The 19,172-nt window shown below is 64.2% G+C and overlaps 1 protein-coding gene across 3 annotated transcripts in view; it reads left to right on the top strand.

The window, feature by feature from the left end:
- Positions 1-19,172, top strand: part of KIFC2 (kinesin family member C2) — a 153,257-nt gene that overhangs the window by 42,059 nt on the left and 92,026 nt on the right. Inside the window, exon 1 of one of the 3 annotated variants that reach the window (XM_083145080.1) lies at positions 11,546-11,557. The exons of the other annotated variants lie outside the window; for them this stretch is intronic. The gene's annotated coding sequence lies outside the window, so the exon portion shown is untranslated. Of the gene's footprint in view, positions 1-11,545; positions 11,558-19,172 lie in introns of those variants that run through there. 3 annotated transcript variants of the gene reach the window in all.

Genomic DNA, 19,172 nt, shown 5'->3' with positions numbered 1-19,172 from the left:
TGAGAGACTGCAGGGAGGTGACAGGTCAGTCCCTGGCAGAGAGGGGAGAGACTGCAGGGAGGTGACAGGTCAGTCCCTGGCAGAGGGGGGAGACTGCAGGGGGTGACAGGTCAGTCCCTGGCAGAGGGGAGAGACTGCAGGGAGGTGACAGGTCAGTCCCTGGCAGAGGGGGGAGACTGCAGGGAGGTGAGTGACAGGTCAGTCCCTGGCAGAGGGGAGAGACTGCAGGGAGGTGACAGGTCAGTCCTTGGGAGAGGGGAGAGACTGCATGGAGGTGACAGGTCAGTCCCTGGGAGAGGGGAGAGACTGCAGGGAGGTGAGTGACAGGTCAGTCCCTGGGAGAGGGGAGAGAGTGCAGGGAGGTGACAGGTCAGTCCCTGGCAGAGGGGAGAGACTGCAGGGAGGTAAGTGACAGGTCAGTCCCTGGCAGAGGGGAGAGACTGCAGGGAGGTGACAGGTCAGTCCCTGGGAGAGGGGGGAGACTGCAGGGAGGTGACAGGTCAGTCCCTGGCAGAGGGGAGAGACTGCAGGGAGGTGACAGGTCAGTCCCTGGGAGAGGGGAGAGACTGCAGGGAGGTGACAAGTCAGTCCCTGGCAGAGGGGGGAGAGACTGCAGGGAGGTGACAGGTCAGTCCCTGGGAGAGGGGAGAGACTGCAGGGAGGTGACAGGTCAGTCCCTGGGAGAGGGGAGAGACAGCAGGGGGGTGACAGGTCAGTCCCTGGGAGAGGGGAGAGACTGCAGGGAGGTGACAAGTCAGTCCCTGGAAGAGGGGGGAGAGACTGCAGGGAGGTGACAGGTCAGTCCCTGGGAGAAGGGAGAGACTGCAGGGAGGTGACAGGTCAGTCCCTGGGAGAGGGGAGAGACTGCAGGGAGGTGACAGGTCAGTCCCTGGCAAAGGGGAGAGACTGCAGGGAGGTGACAGGTCAGTCCCTGGGAGAGGGGAGAGACTGCAGGGAGATGACAGGTCAGTCCCTGGCAGAGGGGGAGAGACTGCAGGGAGGTGACAGGTCAGTCCCTGGGAGAGGGGTGAGACTGCAGGAGGTGACAGGTCAGTCCCTGGTAGAGGGGAGAGACTGCAGGGGGGTGACAGGTCAGTCCCTGGGAGAGGGGAGAGACTGCAGGGAGGTGACAGGTCAGTCCCTGGCAGAGGGGGGAGACTGCAGGGAGGTGACAGGTCAGTCCCTGGGAGAGGAGGGAGACTGCAGGGAGGTGACAGGTCAGTCCCTGGGAGAGGGGGAGAGACTGCAGGGAGGTGACAGGTCAGTCCCTGGGAGAGGGGAGAGACTGCAGGGAGGTGACAGGTCAGTCCCTGGGAGAGGGAGAGACTGCAGGGAGGTGACAGGTCAGTCCCTGGGAGAGGGGAAAGACTGCAGGGAGGTGACAGGTCAGTCCCTGGGAGAGGGGAGAGACTGCAGGGAGGTGACAAGTCAGTCCCTGGCAGAGAGGGGAGAGACTGCAGGGAGGTGAGTGACAGGTCAGTCCCTGGCAGAGGGGGGAGAGACTGCAGGGGGGTGACAGGTCAGTCCCTGGCAGAGGGGAGAGACTGCAGGGAGGGGACAGGTCAGTCCCTGGCAGAGGGGGGAGACTGCAGGGAGGTGAGTGACAGGTCAGTCCCTGGCAGAGGGGAGAGACTGCAGGGAGGTGACAGGTCAGTCCCTGGCAGAGAGGGGAGAGACTGCAGGGAGGTGACAGGTCAGTCCCTGGGAGAGGGGAGAGACTGCAGGGAGGTGACAGGTCAGTCCCTGGGAGGGTGGAGAGACTGCAGGGAGGTGAGTGACAGGTCAGTCCCTGGGAGGGGGGAGAGACTGCAGGGAGGTGACAGGTCAGTCCCTGGCAGAGGGGGAGAGACTGCAGGGAGGTGACAGGTCAGTCCCTGGCAGAGGGGAGAGACTGCAGGGAGGTGACAGGTCAGTCCCTGGCAGAGGGGAGAGACTGCAGGGAGGTGACAGGTCAGTCCCTGGGAGAGGGGAGAGACTGCAGGGGGTGACAGGTCAGTCCCTGGCAGAGGGGAGAGACTGCAGGGGGGTGACAGGTCAGTCCCTGGCAGAGGGGAGAGACTGCAGGGAGGTGACAGGTCAGTCCCTGACAGAGGGGAGAGACTGCAGGGAGGGGGCAGGTCAGTCCCTGGGAGGGGGAGAGACTGCAGGGAGGTGACAGGTCAGTCCCTGGGAGAGGGGAGAGACTGCAGGGAGGTGACAAGTCAGTCCCTGGCAGAGGGGAGAGACTGCAGGGAGGTGACAGGTTAGTCCCTGGCAGAGGGGAGAGACTGCAGGGAGGTGACAGGTCAGTCCCTGGCAGAGGGGAGAGACTGCAGGGAGGTGACAGGTCAGTCCCTGGCAGAGGGGAGAGACTGCAGGGAGGTGACAGGTCAGTCCCTGGGAGAGGGGAGAGACTGCAGGGGGGTGACAGGTCAGTCCCTGGGAGAGGGGAGAGACTGCAGGGAGGTGAGTGACAGGTCAGTCCCTGGCAGAGGGGAGAGACTGCAGGGAGGTGACAGGTCAGTCCCTGGCAGAGAGGGGAGAGACTGCAGGGAGGTGACAGGTCAGTCCCTGGCAGAGGGGGGAGACTGCAGGGGGTGACAGGTCAGTCCCTGGCAGAGGGGAGAGACTGCAGGGAGGTGACAGGTCAGTCCCTGGCAGAGGGGGGGAGACTGCAGGGAGGTGAGTGACAGGTCAGTCCCTGGCAGAGGGGAGAGACTGCAGGGAGGTGACAGGTCAGTCCTTGGGAGAGGGGAGAGACTGCAGGGAGGTGACAGGTCAGTCCCTGGGAGAGGGGAGAGACTGCAGGGAGGTGAGTGACAGGTCAGTCCCTGGGAGAGGGGGAGAGACTGCAGGGAGGTGACAGGTCAGTCCCTGGCAGAGGGGAGAGACTGCAGGGAGGTGAGTGACAGGTCAGTCCTGGCAGAGGGGAGAGACTGCAGGGAGGTGACAGGTCAGTCCCTGGGAGAGGGGGGAGACTGCAGGGAGGTGACAGGTCAGTCCCTGGCAGAGGGGAGAGACTGCAGGGAGGTGACAGGTCAGTCCCTGGGAGAGGGGAGAGACTGCAGGGAGGTGACAGGTCAGTCCCTGGGAGAGGGGAGAGACTGCAGGGAGGTGACAAGTCAGTCCCTGGCAGAGGGGGGAGAGACTGCAGGGAGGTGACAGGTCAGTCCCTGGGAGAGGGGACAGACTGCAGGGAGGTGACAGGTCAGTCCCTGGGAGAGGGGAGAGACTGCAGGGGGGTGACAGGTCAGTCCCTGGGAGAGGGGAGAGACTGCAGGGAGGTGACAAGTCAGTCCCTGGCAGAGGGGGGAGAGACTGCAGGGAGGTGACAGGTCAGTCCCTGGGAGAGGGGAGAGACTGCAGGGAGGTGACAGGTCAGTCCCTGGGAGAGGGGAGAGACTGCAGGGAGGTGACAGGTCAGTCCCTGGCAAAGGGGAGAGACTGCAGGGAGGTGACAGGTCAGTCCCTGGGAGAGGGGAGAGACTGCAGGGAGGTGACAGGTCAGTCCCTGGCAGAGGGGAGAGACTGCAGGGAGGTGACAGGTCAGTCCCTGGGAGAGGGGTGAGACTGCAGGAGGTGACAGGTCAGTCCCTGGCAGAGGGGAGAGACTGCAGGGGGGTGACAGGTCAGTCCCTGGGAGAGGGGAGAGACTGCAGGGAGGTGACAGGTCAGTCCCTGGCAGAGGGGGGAGACTGCAGGGAGGTGACAGGTCAGTCCCTGGGAGAGGGGAGAGACTGCAGGGAGGTGACAGGTCAGTCCCTGACAGAGGGGAGAGACTGCAGGGAGGTGACAGGTCAGTCCCTGGGAGAGGGGAGAGACTGCAGGGAGGTGAGTGACAGGTCAGTCCCTGGGAGGGGGGAGAGACTGCAGGGAGGTGACAGGTCAGTCCCTGGCAGAGGGGAGAGACTGCAGGGAGGTGACAGGTCAGTCCCTGGCAGAGGGGAGAGACTGCAGGGAGGTGACAGGTCAGTCCCTGGCAGAGGGGAGAGACTGCAGGGAGGTGACAGGTCAGTCCCTGGGAGAGGGGAAAGACTGCAGGGAGGTGACAGGTCAGTCCCTGGGAGAGGGGAGAGACTGCAGGAGGTGACAGGTCAGTCCCTGGGATAGGGGGAGGAGACTGCAGGGAGGTGACAGGTCAGTCCCTGGCAGAGGGGAGAGACTGCAGGGAGGTGACAGGTCAGTCCCTGGCAGAGGGGAGAGACTGCAGGGAGGTGACAGGTCAGTCCCTGGGAGAGGGGAGAGACTGCAGGGGGGTGACAGGTCAGTCCCTGGCAGAGGGGAGAGACTGCAGGGAGGTGACAGGTCAGTCCCTGGGAGAGGGGGAGACTGCAGGGAGGTGACAGGTCAGTCCCTGGGAGAGGGGAGAGACTGCAGGGAGGTGACAGGTCAGTCCCTGGGAGAGGGGGGAGACTGCAGGGAGGTGACAAGTCAGTCCCTGGCAGAGGGGAGAGACTGCAGGAGGTGACAGGTCAGTCCCTGGGAGAGGGGAGAGACTGCAGGGAGGTGACAGGTCAGTCCCTGGCAGAGGGGAGAGACTGCAGGGAGGTGACAGGTCAGTCCCTGGGAGAGGGGAGAGACTGCAGGGAGGTGACAGGTCAGTCCCTGGCAGAGGGGAGAGACTGCAGATAGGTGACAGGTCAGTCCCTGGCAGAGGGGGGAGAGACTGCAGGGAGGTGACAGGTTAGTCCCTGGCAGAGGGGAGAGACTGCAGGGAGGTGACAGGTCAGTCCCTGGCAGAGGGGAGAGACTGCAGGGAGGTGACAGGTCAGTCCCTGGCAGAGGGGAGAGACTGCAGGGAGGTGACAGGTCAGTCCCTGGGAGAGGGGAGAGACTGCAGGGGGGTGACAGGTCAGTCCCTGGGAGAGGGGGGAGACTGCAGGGAGGTGAGTGACAGGTCAGTCCCTGGCAGAGGGGAGAGACTGCAGGGAGGTGACAGGTCAGTCCCTGGCAGAGGGGAGAGACTGCAGGGAGGTGAGTGACAGGTCAGTCCCTGGGTGGGGGGGAGAGACTGCAGGGAGGTGAGTGACAGGTCAGTCCCTGGCAGAGGGGAGAGACTGCAGGGAGGTGACAGGTCAGTCCCTGGCAGAGGGGAGAGACTGCAGGGAGGTGAGTGACAGGTCAGTCCCTGGCAGAGGGGAGAGACTGCAGGGAGGTGAGTGACAGGTCAGTCCCTGGCAGAGGGAGAGACTGCAGGGAGGTGACAGGTCAGTCCCTGGCAGAGAGGGGAGAGACTGCAGGGAGGTGACAGGTCAGTCCCTGGCAGAGGGGGGGAGACTGCAGGGGGTGACAGGTCAGTCCCTGGCAGAGGGGACAGAGTGCAGGGAGGTGACAGGTCAGTCCCTGGCAGAGGGGGGAGACTGCAGGGAGGTGAGTGACAGGTCAGTCCCTGGCAGAGGGGAGAGACTGCAGGGAGGTGACAGGTCAGTCCTTGGGAGAGGGGAGAGACTGCAGGGAGGTGACAGGTCAGTCCCTGGGAGAGGGGAGAGACTGCAGGGAGGTGAGTGACAGGTCAGTCCCTGGGAGAGGGGAGAGACTGCAGGGAGGTGACAGGTCAGTCCCTGGCAGAGGGGAGAGACTGCAGGGAGGTGAGTGACAGGTCAGTCCCTGGCAGAGGGGAGAGACTGCAGGGAGGTGACAGGTCAGTCCCTGGGAGAGGGGGGAGACTGCAGGGAGGTGACAGGTCAGTCCCTGGCAGAGGGGAGAGACTGCAGGGAGGTGACAGGTCAGTCCCTGGGAGAGGGGAGAGACTGCAGGGAGGTGACAAGTCAGTCCCTGGCAGAGGGGAGAGACTGCAGGGAGGTGACAGGTCAGTCCCTGGGAGAGGGGAGAGACTGCAGGGAGGTGACAGGTCAGTCCCTGGGAGAGGGGAGAGACTGCAGGGGGGTGACAGGTCAGTCCCTGGGAGAGGGGAGAGACTGCAGGGAGGTGACAAGTCAGTCCCTGGCAGAGGGGTAGAGACTGCAGGGAGGTGACAGGTCAGTCCCTGGGAGAGGGGAGAGACTGCAGGGAGGTGACAGGTCAGTCCCTGGCAGAGGGGTGAGACTGCAGGAGGTGACAGGTCAGTCCCTGGCAGAGGGGAGAGACTGCAGGGAGGTGACAGGTCAGTCCCTGGGAGAGGGGAGAGACTGCAGGGAGGTGACAGGTCAGTCCCTGGGAGAGGGGAGAGACTGCAGGGAGGTGACAGGTCAGTCCCTGGCAGAGGGGGGAGACTGCAGGGAGGTGACAGGTCAGTCCCTGGCAGAGGGGAGAGACTGCAGGGAGGTGACAGGTCAGTCCCTGGGAGAGGAGGGAGACTGCAGGGAGGTGACAGGTCAGTCGCTGGGAGAGGGGAGAGACTGCAGGGAGGTGACAGGTCAGTCCCTGGGAGAGGGGAGAGACTGCAGGGAGGTGACAGGTCAGTCCCTGGGAGAGGGGAGAGACTGCAGGGAGGTGACAGGTCAGTCCCTGGCAGAGGGAGAGACTGCAGGGAGGTGAGTGACAGGTCAGTCCCTGGCAGAGGGGAGAGACTGCAGGGAGGTGAGTGACAGGTCAGTCCCTGGCAGAGGGGAGAGACTGCAGGGAAGTGAGTGACAGGTCAGTCCCTGGCAGAGGGGAGAGACTGCAGGGGGGTGACAGGTCAGTCCCTGGGAGGGGGGGAGAGACTGCAGGGAGGTGACAGGTCAGTCCCTGGGAGAGGGGAGAGACTGCAGGGAGGTGACAAGTCAGTCCCTGGCAGAGGGGAGAGACTGCAGGGAGGTGACAGGTTAGTCCCTGGCAGAGGGGAGAGACTGCAGGGAGGTGACAGGTCAGTCCCTGGCAGAGGGGAGAGACTGCAGGGAGGTGACAGGTCAGTCCCTGGCAGAGGGGAGAGACTGCAGGGAGGTGACAGGTCAGTCCCTGGGAGAGGTAAGAGACTGCAGGGGGGTGACAGGTCAGTCCCTGGGAGAGGGGAGAGACTGCAGGGAGGTGAGTGACAGGTCAGTCCCTGGCAGAGGGGAGAGACTGCAGGGAGGTGACAGGTCAGTCCCTGGCAGAGAGGGGAGAGACTGCAGGGAGGTGACAGGTCAGTCCCTGGCAGAGGGGGGAGACTGCAGGGAGGTGAGTGACAGGTCAGTCCCTGGCAGAGGGGAGAGACTGCAGGGAGGTGACAGGTCAGTCCTTGGGAGAGGGGAGAGACTGCAGGGAGGTGACAGGTCAGTCCCTGGGAGAGGGGAGAGACTGCAGGGAGGTGAGTGACAGGTCAGTCCCTGGGAGAGGGGAGAGACTGCAGGGAGGTGACAGGTCAGTCCCTGGCAGAGGGGAGAGACTGCAGGGAGGTGAGTGACAGGTCAGTCCCTGGCAGAGGGGAGAGACTGCAGGGAGGTGACAGGTCAGTCCCTGGGAGAGGGGGTAGACTGCAGGGAGGTGACAGGTCAGTCCCTGGCAGAGGGGAGAGACTGCAGGGAGGTGACAGGTCAGTCCTTGGGAGAGGGGAGAGACTGCAGGGAGGTGACAAGTCAGTCCCTGGCAGAGGGGGGAGAGACTGCAGGGAGGTGACAGGTCAGTCCCTGGGAGAGGGGAGAGACTGCAGGGAGGGGACAGGTCAGTCCCTGGAGAGGGGAGAGACTGCAGGGGGGTGACAGGTCAGTCCCTGGGAGAGGGGAGAGACTGCAGGGAGGTGACAAGTCAGTCCCTGGCAGAGGGGGGAGAGACTGCAGGGAGGTGACAGGTCAGTCCCTGGGAGAGGGGGAGAGACTGCAGGGAGGTGACAGGTCAGTCCCTGGGAGAGTGGAGAGACTGCAGGGAGGTGACAGGTCAGTCCCTGGCAAAGGGGAGAGACTGCAGGGAGGTGACAGGTCAGTCCCTGGGAGAGGGGAGAGACTGCAGGGAGGTGACAGGTCAGTCCCTGGCAGAGGGGAGAGACTGCAGGGAGGTGACAGGTCAGTCCCTGGGAGAGGGGTGAGACTGCAGGAGGTGACAGGTCAGTCCCTGGCAGAGGGGAGAGACTGCAGGGAGGTGACAGGTCAGTCCCTGGGAGAGGGGAGAGACTGCAGGGAGGTGACAGGTCAGTCCCTGGGAGAGGGGAGAGACTGCAGGGAGGTGACAGGTCAGTCCCTGGCAGAGGGGGGAGACTGCAGGGAGGTGACAGGTCAGTCCCTGGGAGAGGAGGGAGACTGCAGGGAGGTGACAGGTCAGTCCCTGGGAGAGGGGAGAGACTGCAGGGAGGTGACAGGTCAGTCCCTGGGAGAGGGGAGAGACTGCAGGGAGGTGACAGGTCAGTCCCTGGGAGAGGGGAGAGACTGCAGGGAGGTGAGTGACAGGTCAGTCCCTGGCAGAGGGGGGAGAGACTGCAGGGGGGTGACAGGTCAGTCCCTGGCAGAGGGGAGAGACTGCAGGGAGGGGACAGGTCAGTCCCTGGCAGAGGGGGGAGACTGCAGGGAGGTGAGTGACAGGTCAGTCCCTGGCAGAGGGGAGAGACTGCAGGGAGGTGACAGGTCAGTCCCTGGCAGAGAGGGGAGAGACTGCAGGGAGGTGACAGGTCAGTCCCTGGGAGAGGGGAGAGACTGCAGGGAGGTGACAGGTCAGTCCCTGGGAGGGTGGAGAGACTGCAGGGAGGTGAGTGACAGGTCAGTCCCTGGGAGGGGGGAGAGACTGCAGGGAGGTGACAGGTCAGTCCCTGGCAGAGGGAGAGACTGCAGGGAGGTGACAGGTCAGTCCCTGGCAGAGGGGAGAGACTGCAGGGAGGTGACAGGTCAGTCCCTGGCAGAGGGGAGAGACTGCAGGGAGGTGACAGGTCAGTCCCTGGCAGAGGGGAGAGACTGCAGGGAGGTGACAGGTCAGTCCCTGGCAGAGGGGAGAGACTGCAGGGAGGTGACAGGTCAGTCCCTGGCAGAGGGGAGAGACTGCAGGGAGGTGACAGGTCAGTCCCTGGGAGAGGGGAGAGACTGCAGGGAGGTGAGTGACAGGATAGTCCCTGGCCGGGGGGAGAGACTGCAGGGAGGTGACAGGTCAGTCCCTGACAGAGGGGAGAGACTGCAGGGAGGGGGCAGGTCAGTCCCTGGGAGGGGGGAGAGACTGCAGGGAGGTGACAGGTCAGTCCCTGGGAGAGGGGAGAGACTGCAGGGAGGTGACAAGTCAGTCCCTGGCAGAGGGGAGAGACTGCAGGGAGGTGACAGGTTAGTCCCTGGCAGAGGGGAGAGACTGCAGGGAGGTGACAGGTCAGTCCCTGGCAGAGGGGAGAGACTGCAGGGAGGTGACAGGTCAGTCCCTGGCAGAGGGGAGAGACTGCAGGGAGGTAACAGGTCAGTCCCTGGGAGAGGGGAGAGACTGCAGGGGGGTGACAGGTCAGTCCCTGGGAGAGGGGAGAGACTGCAGGGAGGTGAGTGACAGGTCAGTCCCTGGCAGAGGGGAGAGACTGCAGGGAGGTGACAGGTCAGTCCCTGGCAGAGAGGGGAGAGACTGCAGGGAGGTGACAGGTCAGTCCCTGGCAGAGGGGGGAGACTGCAGGGGGTGACAGGTCAGTCCCTGGCAGAGGGGGGAGACTGCAGGGAGGTGAGTGACAGGTCAGTCCCTGGGAGAGGAGGGAGACTGCAGGGAGGTGACAGGTCAGTCCCTGGGAGAGGGGAGAGACTGCAGGGAGGTGACAGGTCAGTCCCTGGGAGAGGGGAGAGACTGCAGGGAGGTGACAGGTCAGTCCCTGGGAGAGGGGAGAGACTGCAGGGAGGTGAGTGACAGGTCAGTCCCTGGCAGAGGGGGAGAGACTGCAGGGGGGTGACAGGTCAGTCCCTGGCAGAGGGGAGAGACTGCAGGGAGGGGACAGGTCAGTCCCTGGCAGAGGGGGGAGACTGCAGGGAGGTGAGTGACAGGTCAGTCCCTGGCAGAGGGGAGAGACTGCAGGGAGGTGACAGGTCAGTCCCTGGCAGAGAGGGGAGAGACTGCAGGGAGGTGACAGGTCAGTCCCTGGGAGAGGGGAGAGACTGCAGGGAGGTGACAGGTCAGTCCCTGGGAGGGTGGAGAGACTGCAGGGAGGTGAGTGACAGGTCAGTCCCTGTGAGGGGGGAGAGACTGCAGGGAGGTGACAGGTCAGTCCCTGGCAGAGGGGAGAGACTGCAGGGAGGTGACAGGTCAGTCCCTGGCAGAGGGGAGAGACTGCAGGGAGGTGACAGGTCAGTCCCTGGCAGAGGGGAGAGACTGCAGGGAGGTGACAGGTCAGTCCCTGGCAGAGGGGAGAGACTGCAGGGAGGTGACAGGTCAGTCCCTGGGAGAGGGGAGAGACTGCAGGGAGGTGAGTGACAGGTCAGTCCCTGGCCGGGGGGAGAGACTGCAGGGAGGTGACAGGTCAGTCCCTGACAGAGGGGAGAGACTGCAGGGAGGGGGCAGGTCAGTCCCTGGGAGGGGGGAGAGACTGCAGGGAGGTGACAGGTCAGTCCCTGGCAGAGGGGGGAGACTGCAGGGAGGTGAGTGACAGGTCAGTCCCTGGCAGAGGGGAGAGACTGCAGGGAGGTGACAGGTCAGTCCCTGGGAGAGGGGAGAGACTGCAGGGAGGTGACAGGTCAGTCCCTGGGAGAGGGGGGAGACTGCAGGGGGTGACAGGTCAGTCCCTGGCAGAGGGGAGAGACTGCAGGGAGGTGACAGGTCAGTCCCTGGGAGAGGGGAGAGACTGCAGGGAGGTGACAGGTCAGTCCCTGGGAGAGGGGGGAGACTGCAGGAGGTGACAGGTCAGTCCCTGGCAGAGGGGAGAGACTGCAGGGAGGTGACAGGTCAGTCCCTGGCAGAGGGGAGAGACTGCAGGGAGGTGACAGGTCAGTCCCTGGCAGAGGGGAGAGACTGCAGGGAGGTGACAGGTCAGTCCCTGGCAGAGGAGGGAGAGACTGCAGGGGGTGACAGGTCAGTCCCTGGCAGAGGGGAGAGACTGCAGGGAGGTGACAGGTCAGTCCCTGGCAGAGGGGAGAGACTGCAGGGAGGTGACAGGTCAGTCCCTGGCAGAGGAGGGAGAGACTGCAGGGAGGTGACAGGTCAGTCCCTGGCAGAGGGGAGAGACTGCAGGGAGGTGAGTGACAGGTCAGTCCCTGGGAGAGGGGAGAGACTGCAGGGAGGTGAGTGACAGGTCAGTCCCTGGCAGAGGGGAGAGACTGCAGGGAGGTGACAGTTCAGTCCCTGGGAGAGGGGAGAGACAGGGGGGTGAGGGACAGGTCAGTCCCTGGGAGAGGGGAGAGACTGCAGGGAGGTGACAGGTCAGTCCCTGGGAGAGGGGAGAGACAGGGGGGTGAGGGACAGGTCAGTACCTGGCAGAGGGGAGAGACTGCAGGGGGGTGAGTGACAGGTCAGTACCTGGCAGAGGGGAGAGACTGCAGGGAGGTGAGTGACAGGTCAGTCCCTGGCAGAGGGGAGAGACTGCAGGGAGGTGACAGGTCAGTCCCTGACAGAGGGGGAGAGACTGCAGGGAGGTGACAGGTCAGTCCCTGGCAGAGGGGAGAGACTGCAGGGAGGTGACAGGTCAGTCCCTGGCAGAGGGGAGAGACTGCAGGGAGGTGACAGGTCTGTCCCTGGGAGAGGGGAGAGACTGCAGGGAGGTGACAGGTCAGTCCCTGGGAGGGGTTGGAGAGACTGCAGGGAGGTGAGTGACAGGTCAGTCCCTGGGAGGGGGGAGAGACTGCAGGGAGGTGACAGGTCAGTCCCTGGCAGAGGGGAGAGACTGCAGGGAGGTGACAGGTCAGTCCCTGGCAGAGGGGAGAGACTGCAGGGAGGTGACAGGTCAGTCCCTGGCAGAGGGGAGAGACTGCAGGGAGGTGACTGGTCAGTCCCTGGCAGAGGGGAGAGACTGCAGGGAGGTGACAGGTCAGTCCCTGGGAGAGGGGAGAGACTGCAGGGAGGTGAGTGACAGGTCAGTCCCTGGCCGGGGGGAGAGACTGCAGGGAGGTGACAGGTCAGTCCCTGACAGAGGGGAGAGACTGCAGGGAGGGGGCAGGTCAGTCCCTGGGAGGGGGGAGAGACTGCAGGGAGGTGACAGGTCAGTCCCTGGCAGAGGGGGGAGACTGCAGGGAGGTGAGTGACAGGTCAGTCCCTGGCAGAGGGGAGAGACTGCAGGGAGGTGACAGGTCAGTCCCTGGGAGAGGGGAGAGACTGCAGGGAGGTGACAGGTCAGTCCCTGGTAGAGGGAGAGACTGCAGGGGGGTGACAGGTCAGTCCCTGGGAGAGGGGGGAGAGACTGCAGGGAGGTGACAGGTCAGTCCCTGGGAGAGGGGAGAGACTGCAGGGGGGTGACAGGTCAGTCCCTGGGAGAGGGGAGAGACTGCAGGGAGGTGAGTGACAGGTCAGTCCCTGGCAGAGGGGAGAGACTGCAGGGAGGTGACAGGTCAGTCCCTGGCAGAGAGGGGAGAGACTGCAGGGAGGTGACAGGTCAGTCCCTGGCAGAGGGGGGAGACTGCAGGGGATGACAGGTCAGTCCCTGGCAGAGGAGGGAGAGACTGCAGGGGTGACAGGTCAGTCCCTGGCAGAGGGGGAGACTGCAGGGAGGTGAGTGACAGGTCAGTCCCTGGCAGAGGGGAGAGACTGCAGGGAGGTGACAGGTCAGTCCTTGGGAGAGGGGAGAGACTGCATGGAGGTGACAGGTCAGTCCCTGGGAGAGGGGAGAGACTGCAGGGAGGTGAGTGACAGGTCAGTCCCTGGGAGAGGGGAGAGAGTGCAGGGAGGTGACAGGTCAGTCCCTGGCAGAGGGGAGAGACTGCAGGGAGGTAAGTGACAGGTCAGTCCCTGGCAGAGGGGAGAGACTGCAGGGAGGTGACAGGTCAGTCCCTGGGAGAGGGGGGAGACTGCAGGGAGGTGACAGGTCAGTCCCTGGCAGAGGGGAGAGACTGCAGGGAGGTGACAGGTCAGTCCCTGGGAGAGGGGAGAGACTGCAGGGAGGTGACAAGTCAGTCCCTGGCAGAGGGGGAGAGACTGCAGGGAGGTGACAGGTCAGTCCCTGGGAGAGGGGAGAGACTGCAGGGAGGTGACAGGTCAGTCCCTGGGAGAGGGGAGAGACAGCAGGGGGGGTGACAGGTCAGTCCCTGGGAGAGGGGAGAGACTGCAGGGAGGTGACAAGTCAGTCCCTGGAAGAGGGGGGAGAGACTGCAGGGAGGTGACAGGTCAGTCCCTGGGAGAAGGGAGAGACTGCAGGGAGGTGACAGGTCAGTCCCTGGGAGAGGGGAGAGACTGCAGGGAGGTGACAGGTCAGTCCCTGGCAAAGGGGAGAGACTGCAGGGAGGTGACAGGTCAGTCCCTGGGAGAGGGGAGAGACTGCAGGGAGATGACAGGTCAGTCCCTGGCAGAGGGGAGAGACTGCAGGGAGGTGACAGGTCAGTCCCTGGGAGAGGGGTGAGACTGCAGGAGGTGACAGGTCAGTCCCTGGTAGAGGGGAGAGACTGCAGGGGGGTGACAGGTCAGTCCCTGGGAGAGGGGAGAGACTGCAGGGAGGTGACAGGTCAGTCCCTGGCAGAGGGGGGAGACTGCAGGGAGGTGACAGGTTAGTCCCTGGGAGAGGAGGGAGACTGCAGGGAGGTGACAGGTCAGTCCCTGGGAGAGGGGAGAGACTGCAGGGAGGTGACAGGTCAGTCCCTGGGAGAGGGGAAAGACTGCAGGGAGGTGACAGGTCAGTCCCTGGGAGAGGGGAGAGACTGCAGGGAGGTGACAAGTCAGTCCCTGGCAGAGAGGGGAGAGACTGCAGGGAGGTGAGTGACAGGTCAGTCCCTGGCAGAGGGGGGAGAGACTGCAGGGGGGTGACAGGTCAGTCCCTGGCAGAGGGGAGAGACTGCAGGGAGGGGACAGGTCAGTCCCTGGCAGAGGGGGGAGACTGCAGGGAGGTGAGTGACAGGTCAGTCCTGGCAGAGGGGAGAGACTGCAGGGAGGTGACAGGTCAGTCCCTGGCAGAGAGGGGAGAGACTGCAGGGAGGTGACAGGTCAGTCCCTGGGAGAGGGGAGAGACTGCAGGGAGGTGACAGGTCAGTCCCTGGGAGGGTGGAGAGACTGCAGGGGAGGTGAGTGACAGGTCAGTCCCTGGGAGGGGGGAGAGACTGCAGGGAGGTGACAGGTCAGTCCCTGGCAGAGGGGAGAGACTGCAGGGAGGTGACAGGTCAGTCCCTGGCAGAGGGGAGAGACTGCAGGGAGGTGACAGGTCAGTCCCTGGCAGAGGGGAGAGACTGCAGGGAGGTGACAGGTCAGTCCCTGGGAGAGGGGAGAGACTGCAGGGGGTGACAGGTCAGTCCCTGGCAGAGGGGAGAGACTGCAGGGGGGTGACAGGTCAGTCCCTGGCAGAGGGAGAGACTGCAGGGAGGTGACAGGTCAGTCCCTGACAGAGGGGAGAGACTGCAGGGAGGGGGCAGGTCAGTCCCTGGGAGGGGGGAGAGACTGCAGGGAGGTGACAGGTCAGTCCCTGGGAGAGGGGAGAGACTGCAGGGAGGTGACAAGTCAGTCCCTGGCAGAGGGGAGAGACTGCAGGGAGGTGACAGGTTAGTCCCTGGCAGAGGGGAGAGACTGCAGGGAGGTGACAGGTCAGTCCCTGGCAGAGGGGAGAGACTGCAGGGAGGTGACAGGTCAGTCCCTGGCAGAGGGAGAGACTGCAGGGAGGTGACAGGTCAGTCCCTGGGAGAGGGGAGAGACTGCAGGGGGGTGACAGGTCAGTCCCTGGGAGAGGGGAGAGACTGCAGGGAGGTGAGTGACAGGTCAGTCCCTGGCAGAGGGGAGAGACTGCAGGGAGGTGACAGGTCAGTCCCTGGCAGAGAGGGGAGAGACTGCAGGGAGGTGACAGGTCAGTCCTGGCAGAGGGGGGAGACTGCAGGGGGGGATAGGTCAGTCCCTGGCAGAGAAGAGAGACTGCAGATAGGTGACAGGTCAGTCCCTGGCAGAGGGGAGAGACTGCAGGGAGGTGACAGGTCAGTCCCTGGGAGGGGGGAGAGACTGCAGGGAGGTGACAGGTCAGTCCCTGGGAGAGGGGAGAGACTGCAGGGAGGTGACAAGTCAGTCCCCGGCAGAGGGGAGAGACTGCAGGGAGGTGACAGGTTAGTCCCTGGCAGAGGGGAGAGACTGCAGGGAGGTGACAGGTCAGTCCCTGGCAGAGGGGGAGAGACTGCAGGGAGGTGACAGGTCAGTCCCTGGCAGAGGGGAGAGACTGCAGGGAGGTGACAGGTCAGTCCCTGGGAGAGGGGAGAGACTGCAGGGGGATGACAGGTCAGTCCCTGGGAGAGGGGAGAGACTGCAGGGAGGTGAGTGACAGGTCAGTCCCTGGCAGAGGGGAGAGACTGCAGGGAGGTGACAGGTCAGTCCCTGGCAGAGAGGGGGAGAGACTGCAGGGAGGTGACAGGTCAGTCCCTGGCAGAGGGGGGAGACTGCAGGGGGTGACAGGTCAGTCCCTGGCAGAGGGGAGAGACTGCAGGGAGGTGACAGGTCAGTCCCTGGCAGAGGGGGGAGACTGCAGGGAGGTGAGTGACAGGTCAGTCCCTGGCAGAGGGGAGAGACTGCAGGGAGGTGACAGGTCAGTCCTTGGGAGAGGGGAGAGACTGCAGGGAGGTGACAGGTCAGTCCCTGGGAGAGGGAGAGACTGCAGGGAGGTGAGTGACAGGTCAGTCCCTGGGAGAGGGGAGAGACTGCAGGGAGGTGACAGGTCAGTCCCTGGCAGAGGGGAGAGACTGCAGGGAGGTGAGTGACAGGTCAGTCCCTGGCAGAGGGGAGAGACTGCAGGGAGGTGACAGGTCAGTCCCTGGGAGAGGGGGGAGACTGCAGGGAGGTGACAGGTCAGTCCTGGCAGAGGGGAGAGACTGCAGGGAGGTGACAGGTCAGTCCCTGGGAGAGGGGAGAGACTGCAGGGAGGTGACAAGTCAGTCCCTGGCAGAGGGGGGAGAGACTGCAGGGAGGTGACAGGTCAGTCCCTGGGAGAGGGGACAGACTGCAGGGAGGTGACAGGTCAGTCCCTGGGAGAGGGGAGAGACTGCAGGGGGGTGACAGGTCAGTCCCTGGGAGAGGGGAGAGACTGCAGGGAGGTGACAAGTCAGTCCCTGGCAGAGGGGGGGAGAGACTGCAGGGAGGTGACAGGTCAGTCCCTGGGAGAGGGGAGAGACTGCAGGGAGGTGACAGGTCAGTCCCTGGGAGAGGGGAGAGACTGCAGGGAGGTGACAGGTCAGTCCCTAGCAAAGGGGAGAGACTGCAGGGAGGTGACAGGTCAGTCCCTGGGAGAGGGGAGAGACTGCAGGGAGGTGACAGGTCAGTCCCTGGCAGAGGGGAGAGACTGCAGGGAGGTGACAGGTCAGTCCCTGGGAGAGGGGTGAGACTGCAGGAGGGTGACAGGTCAGTCCCTGGCAGAGGGGAGAGACTGCAGGGGGGTGACAGGTCAGTCCCTGGGAGAGGGGAGAGACTGCAGGGAGGTGACAGGTCAGTCCCTGGCAGAGGGGGGAGACTGCAGGGAGGTTACAGGTCAGTCCCTGGGAGAGGGGAGAGACTGCAGGGAGGTGACAGGTCAGTCCCTGACAGAGGGGAGAGACTGCAGGGAGGTGACAGGTCAGTCCCTGGGAGAGGGGAGAGACTGCAGGGAGGTGAGTGACAGGTCAGTCCCTGGGAGGGGGGAGAGACTGCAGGGAGGTGACAGGTCAGTCCCTGGCAGAGGGGAGAGACTGCAGGGAGGTGACAGGTCAGTCCCTGGCAGAGGGGAGAGACTGCAGGGAGGTGACAGGTCAGTCCCTGGGAGAGGGGAAAGACTGCAGGGAGGTGACAGGTCAGTCCCTGGGAGAGGGGAGAGACTGCAGGAGGTGACAGGTCAGTCCCTGGGATAGGGGGAGGAGACTGCAGGGAGGTGACAGGTCAGTCCCTGGCAGAGGGGAGAGACTGCAGGGAGGTGACAGGTCAGTCCCTGGCAGAGGGGAGAGACTGCAGGGAGGTGACAGGTCAGTCCCTGACAGAGGGGAGAGACTGCAGGGAGGGGGCAGGTCAGTCCCTGGGAGGGGGGAGAGACTGCAGGAGGTGACAGGTCAGTCCCTGGGAGAGGGGAGAGACTGCAGGGAGGTGACAAGTCAGTCCCTGGCAGAGGGGAGAGACTGCAGGGAGGTGACAGGTCAGTCCCTGGCAGAGGGGAGAGACTGCAGGGAGGTGACAGGTCAGTCCCTGGGAGAGGGGAGAGACTGCAGGGAGGTGACAGGTCAGTCCCTGGGAGAGGGGAGAGACTGCAGGGAGGTGACAGGTCAGTCCCTGGCAGAGGGGAGAGACTGCAGGGAGGTGACAGGTCAGTCCCTGGGAGAGGGGAGAGACTGCAGGGAGGTGACAGGTCAGTCCCTGGCAGAGGGGAGAGACTGCAGATAGGTGACAGGTCAGTCCCTGGCAGAGGGGGGAGAGACTGCAGGGAGGTGACAGGTTAGTCCCTGGCAGAGGGGAGAGACTGCAGGGAGGTGACAGGTCAGTCCCTGGCAGAGGGGAGAGACTGCAGGGAGGTGACAGGTCAGTCCCTGGGAGAGGGGAGAGACTGCAGGGAGGTGACAGGTCAGTCCCTGGCAGAGGGGAGAGACTGCAGATAGGTGACAGGTCAGTCCCTGGCAGAGGGGGGAGAGACTGCAGGGAGGTGACAGGTTAGTCCCTGGCAGAGGGGAGAGACTGCAGGGAGGTGACAGGTCAGTCCCTGGCAGAGGGGAGAGACTGCAGGGAGGTGACAGGTCAGTCCCTGGCAGAGGGGAGAGACTGCAGGGAGGTGACAGGTCAGTCCCTGGGAGAGGAGAGAGACTGCAGGGGGGTGACAGGTCAGTCCCTGGGAGAGGGGGGAGACTGCAGGGAGGTGAGTGACAGGTCAGTCCCTGGCAGAGGGGAGAGACTGCAGGGAGGTGACAGGTCAGTCCCTGGCAGAGGGGAGAGACTGCAGGGAGGTGAGTGACAGGTCAGTCCCTGGGTGGGGGGAGAGACTGCAGGGAGGTGAGTGACAGGTCAGTCCCTGGCAGAGGGGAGAGACTGCAGGGAGGTGACAGGTCAGTCCCTGGCAGAGGGGAGAGACTGCAGGGAGGTGAGTGACAGGTCAGTCCCTGGCAGAGGGGAGAGACTGCAGGGAGGTGAGTGACAGGTCAGTCCCTGGCAGAGGGGAGAGACTGCAGGGAGGTGACAGGTCAGTCCCTGGCAGAGAGGGGAGAGACTGCAGGGAGGTGACAGGTCAGTCCCTGGCAGAGGGGGGAGACTGCAGGGGGTGACAGGTCAGTCCCTGGCAGAGGGGACAGAGTGCAGGGAGGTGACAGGTCAGTCCCTGGCAGAGGGGGGAGACTGCAGGGAGGTGAGTGACAGGTCAGTCCCTGGCAGAGGGGAGAGACTGCAGGGAGGTGACAGGTCAGTCCTTGGGAGAGGGGAGAGACTGCAGGGAGGTGACAGGTCAGTCCCTGGGAGAGGGGAGAGACTGCAGGGAGGTGAGTGACAGGTCAGTCCCTGGGAGAGGGGAGAGACTGCAGGGAGGTGACAGGTCAGTCCCTGGCAGAGGGGAGAGACTGCAGGGAGGTGAGTGACAGGTCAGTCCCTGGCAGAGGGGAGAGACTGCAGGGAGGTGACAGGTCAGTCCCTGGGAGAGGGGGGAGACTGCAGGGAGGTGACAGGTCAGTCCCTGGCAGAGGGGAGAGACTGCAGGGAGGTGACAGGTCAGTCCCTGGGAGAGGGGAGAGACTGCAGGGAGGTGACAAGTCAGTCCCTGGCAGAGGGGAGAGACTGCAGGGAGGTGACAGGTCAGTCCCTGGGAGAGGGGAGAGACTGCAGGGAGGTGACAGGTCAGTCCCTGGGAGAGGGGAGAGACTGCAGGGGGGTGACAGGTCAGTCCCTGGGAGAGGGGAGAGACTGCAGGGAGGTGACAAGTCAGTCCCTGGCAGAGGGGGGAGAGACTGCAGGGAGGTGACAGGTCAGTCCCTGGGAGAGGGGAGAGACTGCAGGGAGGTGACAGGTCAGTCCCTGGGAGAGGGGAGAGACTGCAGGGAGGTGACAGGTCAGTCCCTGGCAAAGGGGAGAGACTGCAGGGAGGTGACAGGTCAGTCCCTGGGAGAGGGGAGAGACTGCAGGGAGGTGACAGGTCAGTCCCTGGCAGAGGGGAGAGACTGCAGGGAGGTGACAGGTCAGTCCCTGTGAGAGGGGAGAGACTGCAGGGAGGTGACAGGTCAGTCCCTGGCAGAGGGGAGAGACTGCAGGGAGGTGACAGGTTAGTCCCTGGCAGAGGGGAGAGACTGCAGGAGGTGACAGGTCAGTCCCTGGCAGAG

The sequence above is a fragment of the Crinia signifera genome, chromosome 5 (genome assembly GCF_055691185.1).
Source record: "Crinia signifera chromosome 5, ASM5569118v1, whole genome shotgun sequence".
Classification (NCBI taxonomy): Eukaryota; Metazoa; Chordata; class Amphibia; order Anura; family Myobatrachidae; genus Crinia; species Crinia signifera.
This window is presented reverse-complemented; position numbering and strand designations above follow the sequence as displayed.